This window comes from Bos javanicus, chromosome X (assembly GCF_032452875.1).
Source record: "Bos javanicus breed banteng chromosome X, ARS-OSU_banteng_1.0, whole genome shotgun sequence".
In the NCBI taxonomy this organism is placed as follows: domain Eukaryota; kingdom Metazoa; phylum Chordata; class Mammalia; order Artiodactyla; family Bovidae; genus Bos; species Bos javanicus.
The window spans coordinates 69,876,412-69,903,076 of NC_083897.1; the positions used below are offsets into that span (position 1 = coordinate 69,876,412).

Consider the following 26,665-nt stretch of genomic DNA (forward strand, 5'->3'; position numbering starts at 1 on the left):
CAAGGGACTCTCAAGAGTCTTCTCTAACACCACAGTTCAAAAGCATCAATTCTTCAGCTCTCAGCCTTCTTCACAGTCCAACTCTCACATCCAAACATGACCACAGGAAAAACCATAGCCTTGACTAGACGAACCTTTGTTGGCAAAGTAATGTCTCTGCTTTTGAATATGCTATCTAGGTTGGTCACAACTTTCCTTCCAAGGAGTAAGCGTCTTTTAATTTCATGGCTGCAGTCACCATCTGTAGTGATAGATATACACACAGAAAGGAATCCAGCCACAGCACTAAAGATAGGTATCAAATCAAAAGAGAAGAGAACAAAAGAGGAAAGGTAAAGAAAGAAGACCTACAAAACAACCCCAAAACACTTAACAAAATGCAATAAAAATATACTTATTAAGAACTACCTTGAATGCAAATAGACTAATCCTCCAAAAGACAAAGAGCAGCTGAATGGTTACAAAAACAAGACACACACACATTTATATGCATATTACATTTATTTAAACACATATTAAATATATATATATATATAATTATATATATAAGAATATATATAAATCTGTGGTTAAAAATCTGTGCTTCAACTGCAGGGCCCACAGGTTTGATCCCTGGTTGGGAAATTTAGATCACACGGTGTGGCAAACAACAAACAAACAAGCAAACAAAACACACACAAATTTAAAGTCAGGGAATGAAAAAAATGTAATCCATACAAATGGAAATCAAAAGAAAGTCAGAGTAGCAATTCTTATGTTACACAAAATAGACTTCAAAGAGTCTATTTGAACAGAATTCAAAGACAGTTACAGAAAACAAAGAAGGACACTATATAATGATCAGGGAATTATTCCAAGAGGAAGTTAAAACAATTTTAAATATGTATGTACTCAAAATAGGAACATCTAAATACATAAGGTAAAGGTTAATGGACATGATGAGAGAAATCAATAATAACTCAATAATAGAGCATTTGATATCCCATGTGCATCAAAGGACAGATAAGCCAGATTAAAAAAAAAGAATAAGGAAACACTGACCTTAAATGACATATATTACCAGATGGTTCTAATTGCTACACACACACACACACACACACTAGGACAACCCATTCAAAAAAAGAAGAAAACACATTATTTTAAAGTGCAAATGGAACATTCTATAGGACAGATCACATGCTAAGCCACAAAATAAACAGCAGTGAATTTTCAAAATTTGAAATCATACCAAGCATCTTTTCCAACCATAACAGTATGAAATTAGAAAACAACTGTAAAAAAAAAAAAAAAACTGTAAAAAACAAAAACATGTGGAGACTAAATAAAATGCTACTAAAGAACCAATGGACCACTCACGAAATTAAAAAAAAAAAATACACAGAGACAAATGAAAACAAAAACATGACTATCCAAAACATATGGGATGCATCAAAAATACTTTTAGGATGGAAGCTTATAGACATATAATCTTACCTCAGGACACAAGTAAAACCTCAAATAAAAATTTAAAATTATACCTAAAAGAACTAGAAAAAAATAAACAAAACCCAAAGCAAGTAGAATGAAACAAAACATAAAGATCAGAGCATATATGAATGAAATAGTGACAAAAACAATACAAAAGATAAACGCAACTCAAATTTGGTTATTTGAAAATATAAACAAAATTGATGAACTTTCAGCCAGACTTATCAAAAAAAAAAAAAGGAATAAGCCAAATACATAAAATCAGAAATGAAAAAAGAGAGGTTACAACTGACCCTACAGAAATACAAAGGAACTTAAGAGTTTACCATGGACAACTGTATGTCAATAAAATCTAGAAGAAACGGAAAAATAAACAGAAATGTACAATCACCCAAGACTAAGCTAGCAAGAAATAAAAAAGATTAATATACCAAATACCAGCAGTGAAACTGATTTAGTAATTTTAAAAGTCTCAACAAAACAAAACTCCATGATCAGATGGATCTACAACAGAATTTTACCTTTCAGAGAATATAGTTAACAGCTATCCTTCTCAAACTGTTTCAAAATTTCAGAGGAATGAGTATGTCCAAACTTATCCTATGAGGCTAGCATCATCCTGATACCAACCAAACAAGTCACCAAAAAAAAAAAAAAAAAAATTACAGACCAACATCACTGATAAACATAGATGTAAATATTCAACAAAATATTAGCAAATCAATCCAGAAGAACATTAATAATCTCATACACCATTTTTTATCTTAGGAATGCAAGGATTTTTTTCAGTACACACAAATCAATCAATGTGATACAACATACTGAAGAATAAAACTCATTATGATCATCTTAGTAGAAATAGAAAAAGCTTTCAACAAAATTGAGCATCCATTTATGATAAAATACCCTCCAGAAGGTGGGGAGGAAAAGGAACCCTCTTATACTGTTTCTGGGAATGCAAACTAGTACAGCCACTATGGAGAACAGTGTGGGGATTCCTTAAAAAACTGGAAACAGAACTGCCACATGACCCAGCAATCCCACTCCTGGGCATACACACTGATGAAACAAGAATTGAAAGAGACATGTGTACCCCAATGTTTATCGCAGCACTGTTTACAATAGCCAGGACATGGAAGCAACCTAGATGTCCATCAGCAGATGAATGGATAAGAAAGCTGTGGTACATACACACAATGGAATATTGCTCAGCTATTAAAAAGAATGCATTTGAATCAGATCTAATGAGGTGGATGAAACTGGAGCCTATTATACAGAGCAAAGTAAGTCAGAAAGAAAAACACCAATACAGTATATTCACCCACATATATGGAATTTAGAATGATAGTAATGATGACCCTATATGCCACAGAGCAAAAGAGACACAGATGTTAAGAACAGACTTTTGGACTCTGTGGGAGAGGGCGAGGGTGGAATGATTTGAGAGAATAGCATTGAAACATGAATATTATATGTGAAACTGATTGCCAGTCCAGGTTCAATATATGAGACACGGTTCTCAGTGCTGGTACATTGGGATGACCCTGAGGAATGGGATGAGGAGGGAGGTGGAAGGGAGGGTCAGGATGGGGAACACATGTACACCCATGGCTAATTCATCTGAATGTATGGCAAAAATCACTACAATATTGTAAAGTAATTAGCCTCCAATTAAAATTTTTAAAACAAGAAAAGGAAAAAAAGAGAAAATAATCTCCAGAAAGTGAGCACAGAGGAAGCATATCTCAACATAATAAAGGCCATATATAACAAAACTACACATAACATCATTCTTTACACATAACATCATTCTTAACAATGAAAAGCTGAAAGTATTTCCTCTTAAATCAGGAACAAGACAAGGATGCTAAATCTCACCACTTTGAATCAACATACTATTGGAAGTTCTAGTCAAATTGAATAAGAAAAATAAATAAAAGAAATCTCAATCAGCAAGGAAAAACTGAAACTGACAGTTTGCAAAAAACATGATACTACATGTAGAATATCTTAAAGACACCACCAGAAAACTATTAGAGCTCATTAAGAAATTCAGGAAAGTTGTAACATACAAAATTAATATAGAGAACTCTGTTGCATTCCTATACACTAACAAACAATCAAAATATGAAATTAAGGAAACAATCCTATTTATTATACCAGCAAAAAGAATTAAATATCTTGGGATAAACCTACTTAAGGAAGTAAAAATCTGCACTTGGAAAACTATAAGACACAAGTGAAAGTAACTGAAGATGACACAAACAGAAACAAAGCTATCTTGTGTTCTTGGTTTGGAAGATTTAATATACTACCCAAGGCAATCTACAGATTTAGTGCAAACCCTATCAAAATATCAGAGGCATTTTTCATAGAATTAGAGAAAATTATTTTAAAATTTATATGGAAATACAAAAAAAAAACTTAAATACCCAAAGCAATCTTGAGAAAGAACAGAGCTGAACTCCCTGACTTCATAGCTACATTAAACAAAACAGTATCATACTGGCACAAAAACAGACAAATAGACCAAGAGAACAGATCAGAGAATCCAGAAACAAGTCAACTAACTGAACATCAATTAACCTATCACAAAGGAGACAAGAATATACCACAGGTGAAAAAAATCTTCAATAAACAGTGCTGTAAAAACTGGACAGAATAATGTAGAACAATGTATTTAAAATATCTTCTAACATCATATACAAAAATAAAATAATATCAAGTGGATTAAAGACCAAAATGTTAACATAAAATTTCAACAGGACAAAGGCAGATCACTCTCTGACATAAGTCATAAAATAATTTTTTATCTGTTTCTAAAAGCTTTTACAGAGCAAAGCAAAGCATTAGCAAAAACAAAAAACAATGTACTGAATGGAGGAAATATTTTCAGATTACATGACTGATAAGAATTATTACCAAAAATACATAAACAGCTCATAAATTTCAATATCAAAAAATAAAAATGGGCAGGAGAATTGAGCTTCCTTGGTGCTTCAAACAGTAAAGAATCTACCTGCAATGTTGGAGACCCAGGTTCGAGCCCTGGATTGGGAAGATCCTCTGCAGGAGGGCATGGCAACCCACTCCAGTATTCTTGCCTGGAGAATCCCCATGGACAGAGGAGCCTTGAAGGCTACAGTCCATGGGGCTGGAGAGTGGGACAGGACTGACCGACTAAGCACAGAAGAACTGAATAGACACTTTTCCAAACACGACATGAAAATGGCCAAAAGGCACATGAAAATGATCAATGTCACTATTATCAGGCAAATGTAAATCAAAACCACAATGAGATATTCCCTCAAAACAGTCAGAATAGATATGATAAACACATATACAACCCCACACACACACCTCTGGACAGATCAACTAAACAGAAAATTAACAAGGAAACACAACTTTCAATGATACAATATTCCAGATAGACCTAATTAATATCTATAGGACATTTCATACCAAAACAAGGAATTTCATCTTTTTCTCAAGTGGATAAGGAGCATTCTCCAGGATAGATCACATCCTGGGCTGTAAATCTAGTCTTGGTAAATTCAAAAAAATTGAAATCATCTCAAGCCTCTTTTATGATCACAGGGCCTCTTTTCCCTGGAAAAAAACTATTACAAATACAAACATATGGAGGCTAAACAACACACTTCTGAATAACCGACAAATCACAGAAGAAAAAAAAAAAATCTAAATATGCATAGAAATGAATGAAAATGAAACACAACAACCCAAAACCTATGAGATTCAGTTAAGGCAGTGCTAAAGGGAAGGTTCATAGCAATACAAATTTACCTCAAGAAACAAGAGAAAACCAAATAAATAACCTAACTCTACACCTAAAGAAACTACAAAAAGATGAAATGAAGAACCCCATGGGTAGTAGAAGGAAAGAAATCATAAAAATTAGGGCAGAAATAAATGAAAAAGAACCAAAGAAGACCATAGAAAAAATCAACAAGCTAAAAGCTGGTTGTTTGAGAAGATAAATAAAATAGACAAACCATTAGCCAGACTTGTCAGGAAAGAAAGGGAGAAGAATCAAACCAACCAAACTAGAAAGGAAAATGGAGAAACCACAACAGACAACACAGAAATACAAAGAATCATAAGAGACTACTATCAGAAATTATATGCCAATAAAATGAACACCTTGGAAAAAATGGACAAATTCTTAGAAAAGTATAACTTTCCAAAACTGAACCAGGAAGAAATGCAAAATCATAACAGACACAGCACAAGCACAGAAATAGAATCAGAAATCTTCCAACAAACAAAAGCCCAGGACCAGATGGCTTCACAGGTGAATTCTACCAAAAATTTAGAGAAGAGCTAACACCTATCCTATTCAAACTCTTCCAGAAAATTGCAGAAGAAGGCAAACTCCCAAGCTCATTCTATGAGGCCACCAGCACCCAAATACTAAAACCTGACAAAGATGCCACAAAACAAGAAAACTACAGGCCAATATCACTGATGAACATAGATGCAAAAATCCTCAACAAAATTCTAGTAAACAGAATCCAAAAACATATTTAAAAGAGCATACATCATAACCAAGTGGGCTTTATCCCAGGGATGCAAGGATTCTTCAATATTCACAAATCAATCAATGTGATACACCACATTAACAAATTGAAAGATAAACATCATATGATTATCTCAATAGATGCAAAGAAAGCCTTTGACAAAATGCAACATCCATTTATGATAAAAACCCTCCAGAAAGTAGGAATAGAAGGAAAATACAACATAATAAAAGCCATACATGATAAATGTACAGTAAACATTATCCTCAATGGAGAAAAATTGAAAGCATTTCCCCTAAAGTCAGGAACAAGATAAGGATGCCCACTTTCACCACTACCATTCAACATAGTTTTGGAAGTTTTAGCCACAGCAATCAGAGAAGAAAAAGAAATAAAAGGAATCCAGATTGGAAAAGAAGAAATAAAACTCTCACTGATTGCAGATGACATGATCCTCTACATAGAAAAACCTAAAGATTCCAACAGAGAATTACTAGAGCTAATCAGTCAGTATAGTAAAGTTTCAGGATATAAAATTAACACACAGAAATCCCTTGCATTCCTATACACTAACAATGAGAAAACAGAAAGAGAAATTAGGGAAACAATTCCATTCACCATTGCAAAAAAAAATAAAAAATACTTAGGAAAAAAATCTACCTAAGAAGCAGAGTACATAATGAGAAATGCTGGGCTGGAGGAAGCACAAGCTGGAATCAAAATTGCTGGGAGAAATATCAATAACCTCAGATATGCAGATGACACCACCCTTATGGCAGAAAGTGAAGAACTAAAGAGCCTCTTGATGAAAGTGAAAGAGGAGAGCGAAAAAGTTGGCTTAAAGCTCAACATTAAGAAAACTAAGATCATGGCATCCAGTCCCATCAATTCACGGCAAATAAATGGGGAAACTGTGGAAACAGTGGCTGACTTTATTTTTCTTGGCTCCAAAATCACTGCAGATGGTGACTGCAGCCATGTAATAAAAAGATGCTTACTCCTTAGAGGGAAAGTTATGACCAACCTAGACAACATGTTAAAAAGCAGAGACATTACTTTGCCAACAAAGGTGTGACTAGTCAAGGCTATTGTTTTTCCAGTGGTCATGTATAGATGTGAGAGTTGGACTATAAAGAAAACTGAGTGCCAAAGAATTGATGCTCTTGAATGTGGTGTTGGAGAAGACTCTTGAGAGTCCCTTGGACTGCAAGGAGATCCAACCAGTCCATCCTAAAGGAGATCAGTCCTGGGTGTTCACTGGAATGACTGATGTTGAAGCTGAAACTCCAGTACTTTGGGCACCTGATGTGAAGAGCTGACTCATTTGAAAAGACCTTGATGCTGGGAAAATTGAGGGCAGGAGGAGTAGGGGACGACAGAGGATGAGATGGTTGGATGGCATCACCAAATCGATGGACATGGGTTTGGGTGAACTCCGGGAGCTGGTGATGGACAGGAAGGCCTGGCATGCTGTGGTTCATGGGGCTGCAAAGAGTTGGACATGACTGAGCAACTGAACTGAACTGAACTGAAGGAATCAAAGGATCTATATATAGAAAACTATAAAACACTGGTGAAAGAAATCATAGATGACACAAATAGATGGAAAAATATACCATGTTTATGGATTGGATGCATCGATATATTGAAAATGAGTATACTACCCAAAGCAATCTATAGATTCAATGCAATCCCTATCAAACTACCAATGGTATTTTTCACAGAACTAGAACAAATAATTTCACAATCTGTATGGAAATACAAAAAAAGCCTCAAATATCCAAAGCAATCTTGAGAAAGAATAATGGAACTGGAGGAATCAACCTGCCAGACTTAAAGACTATACTACAAAGCTACAGTCATCAAGACAGTATGGTATTGGCACAAAGACAGAAACATAGATCAATGGAAAATCGAAAGCCCAGATATAAATCCGCACACCTATGGACACCTTATCTTTGACAAAGGAGGCCAGAATATACAAAGGAGAAAAGACAATCTCTTTAACAAGTGGTGCTGGGAATACTAATCCACCACTTGTAAAAGAATGAAACTAGGACACTTTCTAATATCATACACAAAAATAAACTCAAAATGGATTAAAAATCTAAATGTAAGACCAGAAACTATAAAACTCCTTGAGGAAAACATAGGCAAAAACCTCTCTGACAAAAATCACAGCAGGATCCTCTATGAGCCACCTCCCAGAGTAATGGAAATAAAAGCAAAAATAAACAAATGGGACCTAAATAAACTTAACAGCTTTTGCAAAATGAAGGAAACTAAGCAACTTGAAAAGGCAGCCTTCAGAATGGGAGAAAATAATAGCAAATGAAGCAACTGACAAACAACTAATCTCAAAAATATACAAGCAACTCCTGCAGCCCAATTTCAGAAAAATAAATGATCCAATCAAAAAACGGGCCAAAGAACTAAACAGACATTTCTCCAAAGACAACATACAGATGGCTAACAAACACATGAAAAGATGCTCAATATCACTCATTATCAGAGAAATGCAAATCAAAATCACAATGAGGTACCATCACACACCAGTCAGATTGCCTGCTATCAAAAAGTCTACAAACAATAAATGCTGGAGAGGGTGCAGAGAAAAGGGAACCCTCTTACATTGTTGGTGGAAACACAAACTAGTATAGCTACTTTAGAGAACAGTGTGGGGATTCCTTAAAAAACTGGAAACAGAACTGCCATACGACCCAGCAATCCCACTGCTGGGCATACACACTGAGGAAACAAGAATTGAAAGAGACATGTGTACCCCAATGTTAATCACAGCACTGTTTACAATAGGCAGGACACGGAAGCAACCTAGATGTCCATCTGCAGATGAATGGATAAGAAAGCTGTGGTACGTATGTACAATGGAATATTACTCAGGTATTAAAAAAATGCATTTAAATCAGTTCTAATGAGGTGGATGAAACTGGAGCCTGCTATACAGAATTAAGCAAGTAGGAAGAGAAACACCAATACAGTATATTCACCCATATATTCGGAATTTAGAATGATGGTAATCATGACCCTATATGTGAGACAGTGGAAGAGACACAGATGTTAAGAACAGACTTTTGGACTCTGTGGGAGAAGGCAAGGGTGGAATGATTTGAGAGAATATCATTGAAACATGTATATTATCATCTGTGAAATAGATCAGTCCAGGTTCAATGCATGAGACAGGGTGCTCAGGGTTGGTGCACTGGGATGACCCTGAGAGATGGGATGGGGAGGAAGGTTGGAAGGATTTCAGGATGGGGAACACATGTACACCCATGGATGATTCATGTCAATGTATGGCAATAACTACTACAATATTTTAAAGTAATTCACCTCCACTTAAAATAAATTAATTAAAGAAAAGATTAAGAGATACAAACCACTATGTATAAAATAGCTACAAATGTGTATTGTATTACAAAGGGGATATAGCTAGTAGTCCATAACGACTACAAATTGAGTGCAAACTTTAAAAATTGTAAATCACTGTACCATACACTTGTAATCTATAATACTGTACATCAGCTATACTTCAACATAAATCTTTTAAAATTGCTTTAGAAGCAGGGGAATAAGAACGTGAGGAGTCTGAAAAATCATCAGATAATAAGAGAAAGGAAAGGGAAAGAATGATTATGTCTTACTGAAAATTCAAGTTGTCTTTACAAAGTTGTTGTCTTTACAATGTTAAGTTAGTTTCTATTGTCCATTAACTAACACAACATTGTAAGGCAATTATACTTCAATAAAATTAATTTTTAAAAAGAGAAAAGAAAAATAAAGAATATTGGAATGAATGTGCAAAAATAAAGTACCATGTTAAAAAATCAAAAATAAACACACACACAAATAACAATGTTAGATAGGGTATGGAGAAAAGCAACCCTGTACACTATTGGTGGGAATGCAAGTTTCTGTAGCCACTTTGGAAAACAGTACAGACGTTCCTTAATCAAGTACACATATACCTACCATATGACCTACAATACCAATCCTGGGTATGTATTATATTCAAAAAAACCCACTAATTTTAAAAGATACATGTATCCTAATGTTCACAGCAACATCGTTTACAACTGCCAAGATGTGGTAGCAACCTAAGTATCCATCACCAAATTACTCAATAAAGAAAATGTGGTATAAATATACAATGTAATAGTACTCAGCCATAAAAAAGAAGGGATTATTGCCATTGGAAGCAACATGGATGGATTTTGAGACTATTATGCTAAGTTAAGTAAGACAGAGAAAGGCAAATATTCTATATCATACATATGTGAAATCTAAAAATTACTACAGAATATAATTTTGTGAATATAATGAAAAGGAAACAAACTCACAGATAAATAGAGAACAAACTAATGGTCACCAGAAAGAAAAGGCAAGAAGAATATACGTATAGTGAATTAAGAGGTACAAACTATTATGTGTAAAATAAGCTACAAGGATATATTGTACAACACAGTGAATACAGCCACTATTCCATAACGACCATCAAAGGAATATAACATTTAAAAATTGAATCACTATACTGCACACCTGTAAACTACATATTTTTCATCAACTGTACATCAGTAAAAAAAAAAAAATACCAAAACAGTCTTAGGAAAAGATATTAGGAGACTGATTGGATTTTAAGATGCCTTTTCAACATGCAAGAGTCTCACTTCAGATCTAAAAACACATGCAGAATGAAAGTGAGGAGATGGAAAAAGTTATTCCATGCAAACAGAAACAACAGATGACCAGTGCAAGTTCAATGCATGAAGCAGGTCACCCAAAGCTGGAGCTCTGGAACAATCCAGAGGGCTAGGGTAGTGAGGGAGGTGGGAGGGGAAGTTCAGGATCGGGGGACACATGTATATCTGTGGCCAATTCATGTTGATATATGGCAAAAACCATCACAATGTTGTAATTATCTGCCAATCAAAATAAATTAATTTAAAAAAAGAAAGTGGGGTAGTAATATTCTTATCAGACAAAATAGACTTAAAAACAAAGTCTATAACAAAAGACAAAGAAAGGCATTTTACAATGATAAAGATTTCAGTACAAGAAGATGTTAAACTCATTAATATATAAGCACGTAATACAGGAGCACTTAAGTACATGTAATAAATATTATCAGACAGAGAGAGAAAATGACAATAATGAAATAACAGTAGAGGATTTTAAGACCCCAGTGACTTCAATGGACAAATGACCCAGAGAGAAAAACAAAAAGGCAACAGTATTCTTAAATGACACAACAGACCAGCTAGACTTAATAGATATCTATAGGACACTATATCCAGAAACAGCAGAGTACACATTCTTTTCAAGCACATGAAGACAGAAATTGACTATAGGAAGGAAAACAGAAAAAGAACAAATCTGTGGAGACACATTACAAAATAATATTTGATCAATAATTAAACCAAAGAGGAAATTAGAAAGTATCTTTAAACAAATGAAAGTGGAAACACATCCTCCCAAAATCTATGGGATGCCTCAAAACCAATTCTAAGAGGGAAGTTTATAATGAAACAGACCTTCCTCAAGAAATAAAAATCTCAAAAATTCAACCTAACCTACTACCTAAAATTAGAAAAAGAAGGAGTGGGCAGGACAAATTGACAGAGTAGCACTAAAACATGTACATTACCATATGAAAAACAGATAGCTAATGGAAACTTGCTGTATAACATAGAGAGCCCAACCTGGTTTTCTGTGACAATCTAAAGGGGTGGGATGGCAAGAGTGGGAAGGAGGTGTGCTGTGCTTAGTCACTCAGTCATATCTGACTCTTTGCAACCCTATAGATGGTAGGTTCCTCTATAGGTGGAAGGAACCCACCAGGTTCCTCCGTCCACAGGGATTCTCCAGGCAAGAATACTGGAGTGGGCTGCCATGCCCTACACCAGGGTATCTTCCCAACCTAGGGACTGAAACCAGGTCTCCCACATTGCAGGTGGATTCTTTACCATCTGAGCCACCAAGGAAACCCCCTCAGGAGGGAGGGGGATATATGTATACTTATGCCTGATTCACATTATTATATGGCAGAAACTAATACATCATGGCAAAGCAATTATCCTCCAATTAAAAATAAAAAATAAATTTACAAAATTAGAAAAAGGATAAAAAACAAAACCCAAGTCAGAAGTAATGAAATAATAAAAATGAGAGTAGAAATAACTTATTTCTTATTAAAAAAAAACCAATGAAATTCAGAACTGGATTTTTGAAAAGGTAGAAAATTTGATAAACAGCATCATCAAGAAGAGAGGATGCAAATGAACAAAATGCAAAAAGAAAGAGTAGAAATAACAATTGATAAGAGATACAAAAAAATCATAAGAGGGGGCAGTCCCAAGATGGCAGAAGAATAGGACAGGGAGATCACTGTCTCTCACACAAACTCATCAAAAGATCATTTGAATGTTGAGCAACTTCCACAAAGCAATTTCTGAATGCTGGTGGAGGACACCAAGCACCCAGAAAGGCAGCCTCCTTGAAAGGAGGTAGGACAAAATATAAAAGACAAAAACAGAGACAAAAGATTTAGGGATGGAGATACATCCTGGGGAGGGACTCATGAAGGAGGAGCAGTTTCCACACAGTTTGTCTGTGGGGAGTTTTGGAATCTCAGAGGGGAACATAACTGGGAGAAAAAGAAAAAGAAAAAAAAAAAAAAAACAGAATATGTGACTTACCGCAACCACTAGTGGAGACAGAGAGGTGGCACAGAGGCTCACATCAGACACCAGTTACTGGGGGCTGGGCACAGAGGCATGGGCTGCATCAACAGTCCTGAGGGTAAAGACTGAGCGAGAACACCTGGAAGACAATTGGAGGGAGATAATGTGAGATAGCAACCCAAACCGTGGGATCACCAGAGAAACCAAAAAAAAAAAAAAAAGAGAGACTTTCCAAAGAAGAGCAAGCCAGCTGCAGTATAGTGAGAGGATAACAGGCAGGAAGGCCAGGGGTCTCCAAACGGAGGAAATAGGCTGCAAGGGTCAAACATTTTTATCTCTCTTAAGCGGAAGGAGGAAACAAACTAGCGATATTTTTTTCCTCTCTATACAAATTTAAAAGGAGATTTCTCTTAAAATACTATGTTGCCATAACAAAACCTGGTTTCACCTGAAGTTAACTATTCTCAAACCTTGAGTTAACCAATGCATTTTTCTTATGGAAATGTTTGTCTTAAGCTATGATAATATACTATGCATTTACCCCAAACTCTGTCTTCAAGTCGGTTCCGCCTAATGGCTCAGAACCTACTTGACAAACCAGTATGTTATACTCAGATATTATTCCCCTAATCTATGTAAACAAAACTACTTATATGGTAATCTGCCCTTCTACAAGATTCAAGTCAATCATTTTATGGCAAGGGATGAATCATCTGGTGCCAAGATTATCCCAAAATGCATCTTATGGATGAGGGGCTTGGTGCCATTCTGAGTTTTAAGGCATTCCTTTCTTTCATTGGAGAAGGAAATGGCAACCCACTCCAGTGTTCTTGCCTGGAGAATCCCAGGGACGGAGGAGCCTGGTCGGCTGCAGTCCATGGGGTCACGAAGAGTTAGACAGGACTGAGCAACTTCACTTTCACTTTTCACTTTCACGCAGTGGAGAAGGAAATGGCAACCCACTCCAGTGTTCTTGCCTGGAGAATCCCAGGGATGGGGAAGCCTGGTGGGCTGCCATCTATGAGGTCACACAGAGTCGGACATGACTGAAGTGACTTAGTAGTAGTAGTAGTAGTAGTGACTATATACAGAGAAGGCACTGGCGACCCACTCCAGTACTCTTGCCTGGAAAATTCCATGGGTGGAGGAGCCTGATAGGCTGCAGTCCATGGGGTCGCTGAGAGTCAGACACGACTGAGTGACTTCACTTTTACTTTTCACTTTCATGCATTGGAGAAGGAAATGGCAACCCACTCCAGTGTTCTTGCCTGGAGAATCCCAGGGACGGGAGCCTCGTGGGCTGCCGTCTATGAGGTCGCACAGAGTCGGACATGACTGAAGCGACTTAGCAGCAGCAGTGCCTATATAATATCTAGCTGAAGACTAGCAGGGGGGTACTCTTTCTGCCTCCTTCTGATGTCTATGTCAGAAGCTTTCTCTATCTCCTTTATACTTTAATAAAACTTTATTACACAAAACTCTGAGCAAACAAGCCTCGTCTCTGGCCCCGGATTAAATTCCTCTCCTCCAGAGACCAAGAAATCCCAGCGTCTTTTCATCAGCAACAACCTTTCAATACAGTCCTCCCTCCTCAGAGACAGAGAGGCAGGCGTGCAACAACCAGAGACTGAAGGCAAGGGGCTGCTGCAATCTCGGCCCCAGAGACTACATCGTTCACCAAACAGCAAGCAGGCTCTCAGTTGCTAACCACATCTTCCTGGCATCCTGGATAGTTAACATCCACCAGGTGTTTCACAGCCTGAGATCAGCTCCCAAGAGGAGACACAAGGCACACCTGGGGCTGTGCTCTTGCAGTGCACCAGAAAACTAAGAAGCCAGGACCAGGGAGGTGAATAAGACATATAATCCACCTGGAAGAGTGCACTCACCAAGCACCCAGTCACCTGAGTTGCTCAGACCTGGGAAGGGCACAAAACAAACAGCCCATCTGGGTCTGTGTCCTTGCGGAGCAGCCGAGAACCTGAGCAGCTTAGACATGGGAAATGTACAAAACACACAGCCCCCTTGGACAGTGCCCTTGCAGAGCAGCCTGGAGCCTGAGCAGTGTAGACACAAGAAGCACATGCCACCTTGGGCTGTGGCAAATCCAGTGGGGTCCCTCCACTGCAAGCACACCCTACACATGCAAGTGGTATTTGTTTGCAGTGTTCCTCACTCACCACAATACACCTTTACAACTGAGCCTAAATAAGTGGTCACCTTCACCCACTTGTATCAGGGCACAAATTAGACACTGAAGAGACTTGCAAACAGAGGAAGGCAAAATAAAGAGGAGGAAACAGCTCTGGAAGTGACAGGTGCAACAGATTAAAACCCCGCAGTTAATACTGACTGTGCATTTGAGGGGCACCTATAGACCTTGAGAAACAGAAGGCAATGGCACCCTACTCCAGTACTCTTGTGTGGAAAATCCCATGGGCAGAGGAACCCGGTGGGCTGCAGTCCATGGGGTTGCTATGAGTCGGACAGGACTGAGCGATGTCACTTTCACTTTTCACTTTCATGCACTGGAGAAGGAAATGGCAACCCACTCCAGTGTTCTTGCCTGTAGAATCCCAGGGACAGGGGAGCCTGGTGGGCTGCCATCTATGGGACTGCACAGAGTCAGACATGACTGAAGCAACTCAGCAGTAGCAGCATAGACCTTAAGACCAAGTACAAGCTGGAACAAGGGACTATCTGACACTGAACTGACCCCACACTGCCCACAACAGCTCCAGAGAAATTCCTAGATATATTTTCACTATTGTCACTTTTTATTATTTTTTTAATTTAGGTCTTTATTACTCCTTTAAGTTTCACTTTTATAGCCTACTATTACCTTTCAAAAAAAGACCTTATTTTAAAAAAAATTCCATATATATTTTTAATTTTTGTGATTGATTTTTTTTTATATCATAGTTTTGAGAAGCTAACCTCTATTCTAGGTTTTTAATCTTTGCTTTTGGTATTTGTTATCAATTTTGTACCTTTAAGAATGTAATCTTCAGTATCCATTTTCACTTAGGTATTTTGATTACTGGCTTGACTGTACTCTCCCCTTCTGACTCTTCCTTTTCTTCTCCAGGTCGCTGCCATCTCCTTCCTCCCTCTTCTATTCTCTACATAACACTGTGAATCTCTCCAGGTGTTCTGGGCTTGGAGAGCACTTAGGGAATTCATTACTGGCTAAATCACTCTTTCCACTTTTGACTCCCCCTTTTCCACTCCTGGTCAAATTTATCTCCCTCCTCCCTCTTCTCTTCTCTATATAACTCTGTGAATCTCTCTGGGTGTTCCTCTCTCAATGTAACTGTTTCAAGATTAAGCTAGGGGTTTTATCTTCTTTGCCGTATGTATGGAGAAGTCTTGAGGCTGCTGTAAGAAAAGGACCAGAAGCCAGGAGCAGGAGTCTTAACTTCAAAACTTTAGAACAACAAAGAATTCCTGACTCCAGGGAACATTAATAGAAAAGAGCTCACCCAAAACTCTCCATACCTCCATTGAAACCAAGGTCCACCCAAGAGCCAACAAGGTCCACTGCAAGATACACCATGCTAATTCTGCCGCAAAACAGGAACACAGCCCTGAGCATTAAAAGACAGGCTCTCCAAAGCCAGGCCAAATCCATAAACACCACAAAACTCACTACTGGACACATCATTGCACTCCAGAGAGAAGAGATACAGCTCCACCAAACAGAACACAGACACAAGCTCCCCCAACCAGGAAACCTTGACAATCCATTAGTCTAATCCCACCCACAGGGAGAGGACTCCACAATTAAGAGGAACCACAAACTTCCAGCCTACAGAAAGGGCATCCCAAACACAGCAATCTAAACAAAATAAAAAGGCAGAGAAACATTCAGAAGGTGAAGGAACATGATAAAAACCCACCAAACTGGGGCAGTCCTAAGATGGCAGAGGAATAGGACAGGGAGACCACTTTCTCCCCCACAAATTCATCGAAAGAACACTTGAACGCTGAGTAAATTGCACAAAACAACTTCTGAATGCTGGCAGAGGACATCAGATGCCCAGAAAAGCAGCCCATTGTCTTCAAAAACAGGTAGGAAAAAATATAAAAGATAAAAAGAAAGACAAAAGAGGTAGGGATGGAGCTCCATAGCGGGAAGGGAGTCTTTAAAAAGAGATAAGTTTCCAAACACCAGGAAACACTCTCACTGCCAAGTCTGTGGCGAGCCTTGGAACCACAGAGGGCAACATAACCAGGAGGAAAAATAAATAAATAATTAAAACCCACAGATTATGTGCCCAACGGTAACTCCCCCAGTAGAGAAGCAGTGCAGACGCCTGCATCCGCCACTAGCAAGTGGGGGCTGGGCAGGGAGGTGCGGGCAGCATTGCTTAGAGTAAGGACTGGGCCTGAACACCCCGAGGGCAATCTGAGGAAACTAACTTGGGAAACCAAACCAGACTGTGGGATAGTTACCACTTGAAAAGCCCTAACCTAAAACACTACCAGGCCCGCTCACAAAACAAAGGACTGAGCAGAGCTAGCTGGCTGCAGGCTGGACCATCCCCCTCCAGTGACAGGCAGGTGAGGGCAGCCAGAGCCAGAAGGGGGCAATTGCAGCACCAGAGAGGCATTATCTACCAAACTGCAATCAGGCTTCATTGCTAACCAAGACTTCTTGGGATTCTGGACAGTCAACATCCGCCTGAGATGGTGCGCAGGTTGTATACCCAGAAAACCGAGCAGCAAGGACAGGAGAGGTGATAAGCAGCAGTGAATGCACTTGCCAAACACCTGGTCACCTGAGCTTGGACCTGGGAAGGGCACAAAACGCAGAACCAACCGAATCTGTGCCTCTGAGGACTACCTGAGTACCTGAACTTGAGTGGCTTAGACCTGCGAAGTACATACAACCCAGGGCCAGCCTCAGACAGTTCCCAGCAGAGTAACCTAGAGCCTAAGCAGTGTAGACAGGGAAAGCACACATGCCGTGAGTGGGGGCAAACCCAGTGTGGCCGCGACACTGCAAGCACATGCCAGTGTTATTTGTTTGAAGCATCCCTCCCTCACCACAGCATGACTGAACAAGTGAGCCTAAAAAAGTGTCCACCACCGCCCCCTTGCGGCAGGGCAGAAATTAGACATTGAAGAGACCAGCAAAAAGAAGAAGCTAAAACAGAGGGAACCTTCTTGGAAGTGACAGGTGCAAGAGATTAAAACCCTGTAGTTAGTACTGACTACATAGGAAGGGGCCTATAGATCTTGAGAAATATAAGCCGGATCAAGGAATTATTCGAAAATGAACTGACTGCACACTGCCCACAGCAACACCAGAAAAAGTCCTAGAAACATTTTTACTATTTTTACTATCACTCTTTAATTTTTTTTTTATTTTTAAGTCCTCTATTACTCCTTTAATTTTCATTTTTATAACCTAATATTACTTTGCAAAAAAAAAGACACCCTATTTTTTAAAGTAAACTTAATATATATATATATTATAATTTTTGTGACTTTGATTTTTTCTTTAATATTGAATTTTTGAAAATCCAACCTCTACTCTAGATTTTTAATCTTTGCTTTATGGTATTTGTTATCAATTTTGTACCTTTATGAACCCAATCTTCAGTACCCATTTTTACTTGGCAGCGAGATTACTGGCTTGACAGCTCTCTCCCCCTTTGGACTCTCCTTTTTCTCCACCAGGTCACCTCTATGTCCTTCCTCCTCCTCTTCTTTTCTACCCAACTCTGTGAATCTCTTTGTGTGTTCCGGATGGTGGAGAACACTTAGGGAACTGATTACTGGCTGGGTCTGTCTCTCTCCTTTTGATTCCCCTCTTAATCCTCCTGGACACCTCTGTCTCCTTCCTCCCTCTTCTCTTCTCTGTGTAACTCCATGAACATCTCTGAGTGGTCCAGACTGTGCAGCGCACATAAGGAATTGATTACTGCCTAGCTCACTCTTTTCTCTTTTGATTCGACCTCATCTCATCTTGGTCACCACTATCTCCCTCATCCTCTTCTCATCTCCATGTAACTCTGTGAACCTCTCTGGGTGTCCTTCACTGTGGAGAAACGTTTCATCTTTAACCTAGATGTTTTATCAACGGTGCTGTATAGATAAAGAACTCTTGAGGCTACTGTAAAAATAAGACTGAAAACCAGAAGAAGGAGGCTTAAGTCCAAATCCTGAGAACAACAGAGAACTCCTGACTCCAGGGAACATTAATCAACAGGGGCTCATAAAACGCCTCCATACCTACACTGAAACCAAGCACCACCCAAGGGCCAACAAGTTCCAGAGCAAGATATACCACACAAATTCTCCAGCAACACAGGAACATAGCCCTAAGCTTCAAAATACAGGCTGCCCGAAGTCACTCCAAACCCTTTGATATCTCAAAACTCACTACTGGACACATCATTGCCATTGCACTCCAGAGAAAAGAAATCCAACTCCAACCACCAGAACACCGACACAGATTCGCTAACCAGGAAACCGTGACAAGCCACCCGTACAACTGCACCCACAGTGAGGGAACTCTACAATAAAGAGAACTACACAAACTGCCAGAATGCAGAAAGGCCAACTCAAACACAGCAATATAAACAAGATGAAGAGACAGAGGAATACCCAGCAGGTAAAGGAACAGGATAAATGCCCACCAAACCAAACAAAAGAGGAAGAGATAGGGAATCTACCTGATAAAGAATTCCAAATAATTTTGTGAAAATGATACAAAATATTGAAAACAAAATTATTCAGAGATAAATAGCCTGGAGACAAGGACTGAGAAGATGCAAAAAAGGTTTAACAAGGACCTAGAAGAAATAAAAAAGAGTCAATATATAATGAATAATGCAATAAATGATATCAAAAACACTCTGGAGGGAACAAATATTAGAATAAGGAAGGCAAAAGATAGGATTAGTGAGATAGAAGATAGAATGGTTGAAATAAATGAATCAGAGAGGAAAAAAGAAAAACGAATTAAAAGAGATGAGGACAATCTCAGAGACCTCCAGGACAATGTTAAATGCTACAACATTTGAATCATAGGAGTCCCAGAAGAAGAAGACAAAAAGCAAGACCATGAGAAAATACTTGAGGAGATAATAGCTGAAAACATCCCTAAAATGGGGAAGGAAATAGTCACCCAAGTCCAAGAAACCCAGAGAGTCCCAAACAGGATAAACCCAAGGTGAAACACCCCAAGACACATATTAATCAAATTAACAAAGGTCAAACACAAAGAACAAATAGTAAAAGCATCAAGGGAAAAACAACAAATAACACACAAGGGGATTCCCATAAGGATAACAGCTGATCTTTCAATAGAAACTCTTCAGGCCAGGAGGGAATGACAGGACATACTTAAAGTGATGAAAGAAAATAACCTACATCCCAGACTACTGTACCCAGCAAGGATCTCACTCAAATATGAAGGAGAAATCAAAAGCTTTACAGACAAGCAAAAGCTGAGAGAATTCAGCACCATCAAACCAGCTCTCCAACAAATGCTAAAGGATCTTCTCTAGACAGGAAACACAAAAATGGAGTATAAACAAGAACCCAAAACAATAAAGTAAATGGCAACGGGATCATACTTATCAATAATTACCTTAGACGTAAATGGGTTAATGTCCCAACCAAAAGACAAAGACTGGCTGAATGGATACAGAAACAAGACCTCTATATATGTTGTCTACAAGACACCCACCTCATAATAAGGGAAACATACAGACTGAAAGTGAAGGGCTGGAAAAAGATTTTCCATGCAAATAGAGACCAAAAGAAAGCAGGAGTAGCAATACTCATATCAGATAAAATAAACTTTAAAACAAAGGCTGTGAAGAGAGACAAAGAAGGACACTACATAATGATCAAGGGATCAATCCAAGAAGAAGATATAACAATTATAAATATATATGCACCCAACATAGGAGCACCACAATATGTAAGACAAATGCTAACAAGTATGAAAGGGGAATTTAACAATAACACAATAATAGTGGGAGACTTTAATACCCCACTCACACCTATGGATACATCAATGAAACAGAAAATTAACATGGAAACACAAACTTTAAATGATACAATAGACCAGGTAGACTTAATTGATATCTATAGGACATTTCACCTTGAAACAATGAATTTCACCTTTTTCTCAAGCACACATGGAACCTTCTCCAGGATGGATACTGGGCCATAAATTTAGCCTTGGTAAACCCAAAAAAATTGAAATCATTCCAAGCATCTTTTCTGACCACAATGCAGTAAGATTAGATCTCAATTACAGGAGAAAAATTATTAAAAATTCCAACATATGGAGGCTAAATGACACACTGCTGAATAATCAACAAATCACAGAAGAAATCAAAAAAGAAATCAAAATATGCATAGAAATGAATAAAAATGAAAACACAACAACCCAAAACCTGTGTGACACTGTAAAACAGTGCTAAGGGGAAGGTTCATAGCAATACAGGCATACCTCAAGAAACAAGAAAAAAGTCAAATAAATAACCTAACTCTACATCAAAAGCAACTAGAAAAGGAAGAAATGAAGAACCCCAAGATTAGTAGAAGGAAAGAAATCTTAAAAATAGGACAGAAATAAATGTAAAAGAAACAAAAGAGACCATAGCAAAAATCAACAAAGCCAAAAGCTGGTTCTTTGAGAGGATAAATAAAATTGAAAAATCATTACCCACGCTCATCAAGAAACAAAGGGAGAAAAATCAAATCAATAAAATTAGACATGAAATTGGAGAAATCACAACAGACAACACACAAATACAAAGGATCATAAAAGACTACTATCAGCAATTTAATGCGTATAAAACAGACAACTTGGAAGAAATGGACAAATTCTTAGAAAAGTACAACTTTATAAAACTGAACCAGGAAGAAACAGAAAATCTTAACAGCCCCATCACAAGCACAGAAATTGAAACTGTAATCAGAAACCTTCCAGCAAACAAATGCCCAAGTCCAGATGGCTTCACAGCTGAATTCTACCAAAAATTTAGAGAAGAGCTAACACCTATCCTACTCAAACTCTTCCAGAAAATTGCAGAGGAAGGTAAACTTCCAAAGGCATTCTATGAGACCACCATCACCCTAATACCAAAACTTGACAAAGATGCCACAGAACAAGAAAACTACAGGCCAGTATCACTGATGAACATAGATGCAAAAATCCTTAACAAAATTCTAGCAATCAAAATCCAACAGCACATTAAAAAGATCATACATCATGACCAAGTGGGCTTTATCCCAGGGATGCAAGTATTCTTCAATATCCACAAATCAATCAATGAAATGCACCACATTAACAAATTGAAAAATAAAAACCATATGATTATCTCAATAGATGCAGAGAAAGCCTTTGACAAAATTCAACATTCATTTATGATAAAAACTCTCCAGAAAGCAGGAATAGAGGAAAATACCTCAGCATAATAAAAGCTATATGTGACAAACCAACCACAAATATTATCCTCAATGGTGAAAAATTGAAAGCATTTCCTCTAAAGTCAGGAACAAGACAAGGGTGCCCACTTTCACCACTACTATTCAACATAGTTTTGGAAGTTTTGGACACAGCAATCAGAGCAGAAAAAGAAATAAAAGGAATCCAAATTGGAAAAGAAGAAGTAAAACTCTGTTTGCAGATGACTTGATCCTCTACATAGAAAACCCTAAGAACTCCACCAGAAAATTACTAGAGCTAATCAAAGAATATAGTAAAGTTGCAGGACATAAAATCAACACACAGAAATCCCTTGCATTCCTATAAACTAATAATGAGAAAATAGAGAACTTAAGGAAACAATTCCATTCACCATTGCAACAAAAAGAATAAAATACTTAGGAATATATCTACCTAAACAAACAAAAGACCTATATATAGAAAACTATAAAACACTGGTGAAAGAAATCAAAGAGGACACAAATAGATGGAGAAATATACCATGTTCATGGATTGGAAGAATCAATATAGTGAAAATGAGTATAATACCCAAAGCAAACTGTAGATTCAATACAATTCCTATCAAGCCACCAACGGTATTTTTCACAGACCTAGAACAAATAATTTCACAATTTGTATGGAAATACAAAAACCTCAAATAGCCAAAGCAATATTGACAAAGAAAAATGGAACTAGAAGAATCAACTTGCTTGACTTCAGGCTCTACAACAAAGCCATAGTCATCAAAAGAGTATGGTACTGGCACAAAGACAGAAATATAGATCAATAGAACAAAATAGAAAGCCCAGAGATAAATCCATGCACCTATGGACACCTTATCTTTAACAAAGGAGGCAATAATATACAAAGGAGAAAAGACAATCTCTTTAACAAGTGGTGTTGGGAAAACTGGTCAACCACTTGTAAAAGAATGACACTAGAACGCTTTCTAATACCATACACAAAAATAAACTCAAAATGGATTAAAGATCTAAATGTAAGACCAGAAACTATAAAACTCCTAGAGGAGAACACAGGCAAAACACACTCTGACATAAATTACAGCAGGACCCTCTATGACCCACCTCCCAGAATATTGGAAATAAAAGCAAAAATAAACAAATGAGACCTAATTAAAATTAAAACCTTCTGCACAAAAAAGGAAACCATAAGCAAGGTGAAAAGACAGCCTTCAGAATGAGAGAAAATAATCGCAAATGAAGCAACTGACAAACAACTAATCTCAAAAATACACAAGCAACTCCTACAACTCAATTCCAGAAAAACAAACGACCCAATCAAAAAATGGGCCAAAGATTTAAACAGACATTTCTCCAAAGACATACAGATGTCTAGCAAACACATGAAAAGATGTTCAACATCACTCATTTTCAGAGAAACGCAAATCAAAACCACAATGAGGTGCCAATTCACGCCAGTCAGAATGGCTGCGATCCAAAAGTCTACAAGCAATAAATGATGGAGAGGGTGCAGAGAAAAGGGAACCCTCTTACACTGTTGGTGGGAATGCAAACTAGTACAGCCACTATGGAGAACAGTGTGGAGATTCCTTAAAAAACTGGAAATAGAACTGCCATATGATCCAGCAACCCCACTGCTGGGCATACACACCCAGGAAACCAGAATTGAAAGAAACATGTGTACCCCAATGTTCATCGCAGCACTGTTTATAATAGCCAGGACATGGAAGCAACCTAGATGTCCATCAGCAGACAAATGGATAGGCTGTGGTACATACACACAATGGAGTATTACTCAGCCATTGAAAAGAATACGTTTGAATCAGTTCTAAGGTGGTGGATGAAATTGGAGCCTATTATACAGAGTGAAGTAAGCCAGAAAGACAAACACCAATACAGTATACTAACACATATATATGGACTTTAGAAAGATGGTAATGAGAACCCTGTATGCGAGACAGCAAAAAAGACACTGATATATAGAACAGTCTTTTGGACTCTGTGGGAGAGGGCAAGGGTGGGATGATTTGGAAGAATGGCATTGAAATATGTATATCATATGTGAAACGAATTGCCAGTCCAGGTTCGATGCATGATACAGGATGCTCAGGCCTGGTGCACTGGGATGACCCACAGGGATGGTATGGAGAGGGAGGTGGGAGGGGGGTTCAGGATGGGGAACACGTGTATACTCATTACAGATTCATGTTGATGTATGGCAAAACCAATACAATTTTTTAAAGTAATTAGCCTTCAATTAAAATAAATAAATTTATATTTAAAAAACCCCACCAAACCAAATCAAAGAGGAGGAGATAGGGAGTCTACCTGAAAAAGAATTCAGAATAATTACAGTAAAGATGATCAAAAATCTTGAAAACAAAACAGATTTACAGATAAGTAGACTAGACACAAGTATTGAGAAGATGCAATAAATATTTAATAAGGACCTAGAAGAAATAAAGAAGAGTCAATCAATAATGAACAATGCAATAACTGAGATTAAAGATTAAACTCTGGAGGGAACCAACAGTAGAATAACTGAGGCAGAAGATAGGATAAGTGAGGTGGAAAATAGAATGGTGGAAATAATGAACAAGAGAGGAAAAAAGAATTAAAAGAAATGAGGACAACCTCAGAGACCTCTGGGACAATGTTAAGGGCCCCAACATTTGAATCATAGGTGTCCCAGAGGAAGAAGACACAAAGAAAATGCATGAGAAATTACTTGAGGAGATAACAGTCAAAAACTTCCCTAAAATGGGGGAGGAAATAGTGGTGCAAATCCAAGAAAACCAGAAAAACCCAAACAGGACAAATCCTTAGGTGAAACATCCAAAGACACATATTAAACAAACTAACAAAGCTCACACACAAAGAGCAAAACTTAAAAGCAGCAAGAAAAAAGCAACAAATAACACACAAGGGTATCCCTTCAAGGATAGCAGGTTATCTTTCAAAGAAATTATTTAGGCCAGAAGACAATGGCACAACCAAGATTAATTTAACCACCAACCCATCTCATTCAGATATGAAGGAGAAATCCAAAATTTTACAAAGAAGCAAAAGCTGAGAGAACTCAGCACCACTAAACCAGCTCTTCAACAAATGCTAATGGATCTTCTCTAGACAAGAAACACAGAAAAGTTTTATAAAAATAAACCCAAAATAACAAAGTAAATGGTAACAGGATCATGCTTATCAATAATCACCTTAAATGTAAATGGGTTAAATGCTCCAACCAAAAGACAAACACAGGCTGAATGGATACAAAAACAAGAACCTTATATATGCTGTCTACAAGAGACCCACCTCAAAACAAGGTACACATACAGACTGAATGTGAATGGAAAGAGGTATTTCATGCAAATGAGAACCAAAAGAAAGCAGGAGCAGCAATACTTATATCAGATAAAATACACTTTGAAATGAAGACCATGGTAAAAGAAAAAGAAGGAAACTACATAATGATCAAAGGATGAATCCAAGAAGATAAAACAATTATAAATATAAATGTACTTGACACAGGAGCACCACAATATGTAAGACAAATGCTAAGAAGAATGAAAGGGGAAATTAACAGCAACTCGTAATAGTGAGGGGCTTTAATACCCCACTCACACCTATGGATATATCAAGCAGCCAGAAAATTAGCAAGGAACACAAGCTTTAAATGATACAATGGACCAGTTAGATCTAATTGATAACTATAGGGCATTTCACCCAAAAAAAAAAAAATATTTTCAACTGTTTCTAAAGTGCACACAGAACATTCTCCAGGACTAATCACATCCTGGGCCATAATTCTAGCCCTGGTAAATATTAAAAAATTGAAATCATTTCAAGCATCTTTTCTGATCACAAACTGGTAAGATTAGATGTCAACTACAGGGGAAAAGAAACTGTTAAAAACACAAACATATACAGGCTAAACAACATGCTTCTGAATAACCAACAGATCACTGTAAAAATAAAAATATGAGTAGAAACAAGTGAAAATGAAAACATGACAACCCAAAACCTATGGGAGTCAGTAAAGCAGTGCTAAGAGGGAGGTTCATAGCAATACAAACCTATCTCAATCAACAGGAGAAACATCAAATAAACAACCTAACTTTACATCTACAGTATCTAAAAGAACAAGAATAACCCCAATGTTAATAGAAGGAAGGAAATAATAAAAATTGAAACAGAAATAAATGAAAGAGAAACAAACTAGACTAAAGCAAAAATCAACAAAATTAAAAGCTGCTTCTTTGAGAAGATAAATAAAATAGACAAACCATTAGCCAGACTCATCAAGAAACAAAGGGAGAAAAATCAAATCAATAAAATTAGAAATGAAAATGGAGAAACCACAACAGACAACACAGAAATACAAAGGATCATAAGAGACTATTATCAGAAAATATATGCCAATAAAATGGACAACTTGGAGGAAATGGACAAATTCTTAGAAAAGTATAACCTACCAAAACTGAACCAGGAAGAAATAGAAAATTTTACAGACCCATCTCAGGCACA

The 26,665-nt window shown here is 37.6% G+C and overlaps 1 protein-coding gene across 3 annotated transcripts in view; it reads right to left on the reverse strand.

The window, feature by feature from the left end:
- Positions 1 to 26,665, reverse strand: part of LOC133243097 (uncharacterized) — a 440,860-nt gene that overhangs the window by 402,341 nt on the left and 11,854 nt on the right. For all 3 annotated transcript variants that reach the window (XM_061409570.1, XM_061409569.1, XM_061409568.1), the window contains exon 5: positions 12,719 to 12,842. The gene's annotated coding sequence lies outside the window, so the exon portion shown is untranslated. The remainder of the gene's footprint in view (positions 1 to 12,718; positions 12,843 to 26,665) is intronic.